The sequence below is a fragment of the Berghia stephanieae genome, chromosome 5, assembly GCF_034508935.2.
Source record: "Berghia stephanieae isolate SIO BIC M18660-M18661 chromosome 5, UCSD_Bste_1.3, whole genome shotgun sequence".
NCBI classification, from domain to species: domain Eukaryota; kingdom Metazoa; phylum Mollusca; class Gastropoda; order Nudibranchia; family Aeolidiidae; genus Berghia; species Berghia stephanieae.
Genome location: NC_088364.1, coordinates 60,922,079 through 60,929,578, shown reverse-complemented (window position 1 = coordinate 60,929,578; position 7,500 = coordinate 60,922,079). Strand labels below are relative to the sequence as shown.

Here is a 7,500-nt window from a genome sequence, read left to right as displayed (position 1 = left end):
GAGAGAGAGAGAGAGAGAGAGAGAGAGAGAGAGAGAGAGAGAGAGAGAGAGAAAGAGCAAAGAGAGAGAATGAAATCGAGAGAGGAGAGAGAAGGAAAGCACACAGATAGTGCAGAGAGAGAGAGAGAGAGAGCAGAGCAGGGAGAGTAGAGAGAGAGAGAGAGAGAGAGAGAGCAGAGAAAGAGGGAGGGAGAGAGCGTGTGCGTGTGCGTGTGTGTGTATGGAGAGAGAGATAGAGATAGATGGAGAGAGATAGAGATAGGGAGAGAGAAAGAGAGAGAGACCAAGAGAGAGAGAGAGAGAGAGAGAGAGAGAGAGAGAGAGAGAGAGGTATTGCCAAATTGGCGTATTTTATGCCCATTTTCACCCTTTAACTGACAAGACTAGGTGATTGTTGTTATTATATCAAAACGCGTTGAAACTCGTGGCGGCGAGAAAAGAAAACTTTGAATTTTTTTCCACGTTTATAGATAGAATGAAATTGACGTCACTCTGGTCTTTGTTATTGTTTTTTGCCATCCGCGTTTATGAGTAATTCTCACTTAACTGTATTATCCAGACTATAAACTTTCAAGGTTTCAGACAGTTTTGTGTGTTGGTCCGTTATACTTCCGGATGGCAATGTTGTGAGCTTCTTAGCCAAGCACATGCTGTCTATATTATCAGATAAAAAGTGATACCCGGAAGCCTGTGGCTTTTTGGCATTTTAAGAAAATTATTAATCTTGTGTGGCATTTTTTTTTTTTACACTGGCCACTCTGAGACTAGATCGGCAGGTGAATATTGTTGTTGTTGTCCATTGTTGTTGTTGTTGTCATTTCCCACAATCCATCTATCTTCCATATCTTGATTTCCATCAGTTTTCTCAATACCATTGGATTGACTTTCATCGCCTTCACCCATAGGGGGAGGGGGGGGGGCGGAAGGGGGGGGGGGGGGGGGGGGGGGGGGGGGAGGTGGGAGGAGGGTGGAGAAGAAGGGAGAGTGAGGTGGTGGAGGTGGAGGAGGAGGGAGGGGGGGTGGGGGGGGGGAGGGGGAGGGGGGGGGGGGGGGGGGGGGGGGGAGGGAGAGAGAGGGGGGGGGGGAGAAAGGAGAATTTTAGCAATGTTGCCCCGGCATTCATTATCCCAAATACAAATGACACTAAAAAGTCCTCTCAAAATCGTTTTTATTTTGATCTTTGTTTTGTTTTGTTACTTTGTTACATAATAAATGCATATTTATTACTATTATTACAATAATACAAACGGCACGTGTAGGAAATAAAGACAGACATAACGGATAAATACTCGTCGTTTCAGTGCTGCAGTACTCTGGAAAAACCCATATTTTAAAATTTGGCCAGAAAACTCGTCCTTCAAATATCGATCGATTTAAATGACCCTCATCTTGGCAAAAAACTCTCAAACCTGGGACTTCGCCCGAAGTCCCAGATTTGAGAGTTTTTTGCCAAGATGACGATCATTTAAATCGATCGATATTTGAAGGACGAGTTTTCTGGCCAAATTTTAAAATAATATGGGTTTTTCCATAATACGACAGAGTTACTGTCGTTCACCGCATTGCTGTCCTCCCATCTCTCCCCTTGTCCCTACAACAAATCCTTTATCTCCATTTCTTCCCCGGTGGCATTTTCAACAAAAGCCCCATATAAATGTTAATTGTTTGACCAGGCATCCCTTTAATCCCATCCCTTCCGCGCTCACGCCTCAACCTTTACAAGACGTTCATGACTCTACAATTCAAGGCTTGGTTTTACAAAACTCGTTAAAAGTCGATTTTTTTTCTACTTTTTGAGATTTTCCATCCAAGATATAAATTGAAACGCAAACTTTATTTTAAGCATTAAATAGCACAAAAAATTATCTAGATTTGTGTGACTTTGAAGTTTAAATATTATAAAATAATAGACTGAATGAGAAATATTAGGGGAGATAATCCTCAATGTCACAAAATGGGAAAAACGGAGGGGTGGAGTTTTGGAAAACTACTCTTCGTTACTCATTTAAAAACTAAACGCATTAAAAAATTTTTTAGCCAGATAGCTTGTCCTTCTGATATCGATATATCGATTAAAATGACCCTCATCTTGGTAAAAACTTCCAAACCCGGGATTTTATCCAGGCTGCCTCTATTCTCACCCCCCCCCCCCCCCCCCCCCCCCCCCCCCCCCCCCCGGCCGATTGGATTACGGAAAAAAACGTCGCGGGCTTTTTGCGATTTGGATTTGATTGATTTTTTTTTTAATTGTGCAACTTGTGACAAGAAACTTAACAAATTACTGCATTACAACCTTTGGATTAAACATACAACAATTGTGGACTACTATTATGAAGACTAGCATCCTGTAGTGAGAATAGTCACGTCGTTTTATTAAAGTCAAATGGAATGGAAAAATACAATCTAATCAACGAAGGCAGACATGATAATATGGACGTTTCGGGTTTCCCCTTTGTTAACAAGACACGATGAATAAAACACAAAAAACGAATGAGAGATGCATAATAATATTAAGTAAAACTGAAATTTCAGAAAGAAAAAATCAATATAATAGCTTTCTAAAAACGCCTTAGGTTAGAGCATTTTATTATTCTGCTGATATTTTCAGCCAAAATTTAAAAATATGTGTTTTGTCGATTTTCTGCTTTTAATGTCCCGTCTTTAATGAGCCTAGCTGGTCACCACTCCCAGACTTTCAAAGACGAACATTTGATTTAAAAAGTTTAAAAATCATAATACAACTCGGACTTCCGCGAAGTTGAACGTTTTTTCCTGAGACGAGGGGTCATTTAAATCGATCGATATTTGAAGGACGAGTTTTCTGGCCAAATTTCTAAATATGTGTTTTTTTCCAGAGCACGGCAATATAGGAAATTGACAGAAGACGACACAAGCTATAAACGTCTTTGTATTACTGTTTACATGTTGATGGGGTTGGCCTTGTAAGAGATGCATAAGAAGAAGAAGAGGAAAAAAGAAAGTAATTAAAAGATTTTAAAATTAATTCTCTCTCTCTCTCTCTCTCTCTCTCTCTCTCTCTCTCTCTCTCTCTCTCTGCCTCTCTCTCTCTCTCTTCGTCTCTCTCTCTCTTCGTCTCTCTATTTCTCTCTCTCTCTCTCTCTCTCTCTCTCTCTCTTCTTCTTCTTCTTCTCCCTCTCTCTCTCTCTCTTCGTATCTCTATTTCTCTCTCTCTCTCTCTCTCTGCCTTTCTCTCTCTCTCTCTCTCTCTCTCTCTCTCTCTCTCTTTCTTTCTTTCTTTCTTTCTTTCTTTTTCTCTTTCGCTCTCTCCATTTCTGTGTTCTATTTATCCCTCTATTTTTCCCGCCCCCTCCCCTTTCTCTCTCTCTCTCTCTCTCTCTCTCTCTCCCTCTCTCTCTCTCTCTCTCTCTCTCTCTCTTTCTTTCTCTCTCTGTATGTGTGTTTGTGTCTCTCTCTCTCTCTCCGGCTTTCTATTTTTTCTGACTCTTTCTGTCCGTCTCTCTCTCTCTCTCTCTTCCCAAATCTCAATCAAACACTCAATCAAACATACACTCATACAAACGCACACACACAAACATCTCATGATCATCTTTTCCATTTCCATTTCCACATCACGGAACAGTCAATTGTATCTTCTACGACATTTTGTTATGCATAATCAAATGATTAAACTAAATCTTTAAAACATTGTCCTCGCTATCACGAGAAAAATCCGGACTGAATTTTATAACTCCAGGAGAGTATTCTGTTTCATCATTAATTTCAAATTAATTTCATCTTTTATTAATGTTGAATCTCATTAATGTTTTGTTGTTATTCATTCCTCCTGTTGGAAATGTTGCTGCTCGAAGCTCAAAGAAATAAATAACACTGTAAAAATAAATGTAAGCTTCAGTTTAATAAACGAAAACAGATAATGTCGACGCTTCGGGTTTCCCCTTTATCAATAAAACTCGGCGCATAGTTGAGTCCTTGGAAAAGGCTCTTTAGTCTAATTTTCTCACCGTGCGTAGGTGTACAATGAGTACCTGACCGTCAACAGCATTGTCTGTCGAAAATAAAAAATTGTGATATCGCCTAACAGGCGTCATGTCTCGTTCTACATATTACGTGTTGCTTTTGTCAGGACCCTTTTTAAAAGCGCTTTGAGCATGTTAATTTAAAAGCTCAAGTTTTCTTAGTAATACGAGATAGAAAAGTGTTGTGTAAGGTTTATGAACAATTAAACCTAAGCTTATATATATAATATATATATATATATATATATATATATATATATATATATATATAATATATATATATATGTATATATCTATATGTATATATCTATATATATATATATATTATATATATATATTATATATATATATATATATATATATATATATATATATGATGTGTGTGTGTGTGTGTGTGTGTTGCAATATCAACTAAATGTGTAACAAGCGATTTACAGGGGACCCAAGGCTATGGCAACTGTAAGAAAATAAAATCAAAATCAATAGATAAATCAAATATCAAATAGATAACTATATAAATACATAAACAAATAGATAAATAAATAAATACAAACAAGACAGAGCCCCGGCCCAAAAAATAAATAAATAAATAAATAAGTAAATATTCATTAAAACAAAAAGGGAAATAAATAATTGAATAATTAAATGAATGAATACATAAATATATAATCATTACAACCAAAAAGAAAAAAAAATAATAAAGAAGGAAAAGAAAAAAATATGAAAATATCGCTGCGAGCAGGATTTGAACCTGCGCGGGCATTGCCCATTGGATTTCGAGTCCAACGCCTTAACCACTCGGCCATCGCAGCTGTGATCTACGAACATATAAACCATTTACATAACATAAAATCAATAAAATGGTGTTCCATGAATAAATTTTAGAATTACTTGAATTTTCAAGTAGCGCAATATCCACTGGGCGTGCTCAAAGCGCTTTGCAAAGGGTAATTCTAATAATAAAAGCAGTGAAGCCTAAGGATTAAAAGTATCTAGGGTAGATTAGAGAACAAAAAATCTTTTTTGAAGGCTTGGGAAAAAAAAAAACCACCAACAAAACCCATTCAATACGTGATTTACATTCTAAGTAAAATAAAAAAAAATAATAATAAATAAATAAAAAAAGAAAAAAAAAAAAAGAAAAAATCGCTGCGAGCAGGGTTCGAACCTGCGCGGGAAAATCCCAATGGATTTCAAGTCCAACGCCTTAACCACTCGGCCATCACAGCTGTACGGTAGACGACGACTTTATCTGGTGTGATCGATGATAACGAGTCTCGCTTGATCGACTGTGCGGTACCTAGTATTTGGCTGAACTGTTCTGTCACTGTATTTCGTCATAATGTGTGGAGTTGGAGATTACTTACATATTATGTGTGTAAGTGGGTCATGGTTCTGTTTCTATATTTAGAACGAGATAGCCACTTCCATGGGTGTGTTACTATTTATAAATCTGTGGCCACTACTTGATTGGGTCACACAAGAGTTAAGTGTCAAGAAAATCATTTATTGATTACAAATATATATTACGTGGAATGCGGTCGACATTGTATTCATGTCTGTTTTTCTCCTCTTTGTCATTCTCATTCACTACACCCTCCTCCTCCTCCGCCTCCTCTTTCTCCTCATCTTCCTGGTCTTCTTCCTCCTCCTCCTCCTCCTCCTCCTCCTCCTCCTCCTCCTCCTCCACCACCACTTCCTCCTCCTCCTTCACAACCTCCTCCTCTTCCTCCACTTCCTCCTCCTCCTCCTCCTCCTCCTCCTCCTCCTCCTCCACCACCACTTCCTCCTCCTCCTTCACCACCTCCTCCTCTTCCTCCACTTCCTCCTCCTCCTCCTACCTCCTCCTCCTCCTCTCCTCCTCCCTCACCACTTCCTCCTCCTCCTTCCTCCTCCTCCCCTCCTCCTCTCCTCCTCCTCCACTCCTTCCTCCTCCTCTCACACCTCCTCCTCCTCCTCCTTCACCACCTCCTCCTCTCTCCTCCTCCTCCTCTCCTCACCACCACCTCACTTCCTCTCCTCTTCCTCCTCCTCTTCCTCCTCCTCCCCCGCGTCCTACTTCTCATCCTTTTTTTTTTAATCCAGCAAAAGAGGTGAATTGATAATATTATCATCAGAGTCTGTCAAGTAAACCACATTTTTCCCGTATATTCTGTGATCTCTGGATAGTTCTTTTGTTGCATTGAGGATGGCTTTTTCTTCAGTTTTAGTACTTGTGCACATTGAACCCACTGATACAGATATTTTTGTTTCTGTTTTATCTGTCCAGTGTATGAGTGCACCAGCACCTCCATTCATGAGGGGGCCGGAAACTGAGCCATCTGTATAAACTCTTATCCAGTTGGTCATTGGGTATTTTTTATCGATCATCTTTAGGGTTTGAGCATTGTCATTATTGAATGACACACACCTAGAACACAACAAGCAGGATCCAATCCATGCCATTCAGCGAAGTAGCCAAGTCACTCTATTCCGCCTCCGAACAGGACACAATAGACTAAGAGGACATATGTTTACAAAGCTAGGTATTGGAACAACCCCTTATTGCCCATGTGGAACCGACCATGAAACCACTTTACATGTGCTTATGGATTGCCCATTATACAACGTGCAACGTTCGAACCACTGGGTCACCCCTACAACACTCAACACAAAGCTCTATGGTGAGGCTGAGGACCTAAAGCGGACCACAGACTTCATAGCAGATATCGGACTGCAGCCATAGATGTCCATCAGAGGAACGAAGAAGAAGAAGAAGAAGATAATATTATGGTTCTCAGAAGAGTCGCTCAAAAATAGCTTGTAGGTACAATTCTGATCAATGTCTTTTATTCATTTTGGTTAGGTAGTGATGCTTTTAATATCAATGTGCACATTTGGATGAATATATCTGTGCTGGTGTGTTCTTTCCACACACACTATCTCTCTCTCTCTCTCTCTCTCTCTCTTTCTCTCTCTCTCTCTCTCTCTCTATCTGACTCCATCTCTATCCCCACCTATCTCTCTTTTCACACACTCTCTCTATTCTCTCTTTCTCTCTCTTCATCTTCTCTCCCCTCACATCTCTCTCTCTCTCTCTCTCTCTCTCTATCTGACTCCATCTCTATCCCCCCCCACCCCCTATCTCTCTTTTCACACACTCTATCTCTATTCTCTCTTTCTCTCTCTCTTCATCTTTCTCTCTCCCTCACTATTTCTCTCTCTCTCTCTCTCTCTCTCTCTCTCTCTCTCTCTCTCTCTCCCTCCCCCCCCCCCACCCCTTCTCTCTCTCTATTTTCTGAGCTAGGCTTTGGGCGCCGCCAAAGTTTGACTACCAAACACCGAGATTATACTTTTATTCTATGTGTTTCCGCCTGCCCATTCCTTTATACTCCATTCATACAATGCATAGCAATCTAGAGAGTACCAATGCCACCTCTGGTTTGCTATGTTTCATACTCATCAAACTTGCCTTTACTTGGTTAAAAATGTGGGGGATTTTCGGTTAGTCTGATAGTGTCTA

At 40.0% G+C, this 7,500-nt stretch overlaps 2 protein-coding genes and 2 non-coding genes across 4 annotated transcripts in view; 2 read left to right on the top strand and 2 right to left on the bottom strand.

The window, feature by feature from the left end:
• Nucleotides 1-7,500, top strand: part of LOC144973357 (uncharacterized) — a 439,718-nt gene that overhangs the window by 292,882 nt on the left and 139,336 nt on the right. The window lies entirely within an intron of this gene.
• Nucleotides 1-7,500, top strand: part of LOC144973986 (sperm-tail PG-rich repeat-containing protein 2-like) — a 196,465-nt gene that overhangs the window by 109,940 nt on the left and 79,025 nt on the right. The window lies entirely within an intron of this gene.
• On the bottom strand, nucleotides 4,729-4,810 carry Trnas-cga (transfer RNA serine (anticodon CGA)). Its single transcript has one exon. It is a non-coding gene; the product is annotated as a tRNA-Ser (tRNA).
• Nucleotides 5,146-5,227, bottom strand: Trnas-uga (transfer RNA serine (anticodon UGA)). Its single transcript has one exon. It is a non-coding gene; the product is annotated as a tRNA-Ser (tRNA).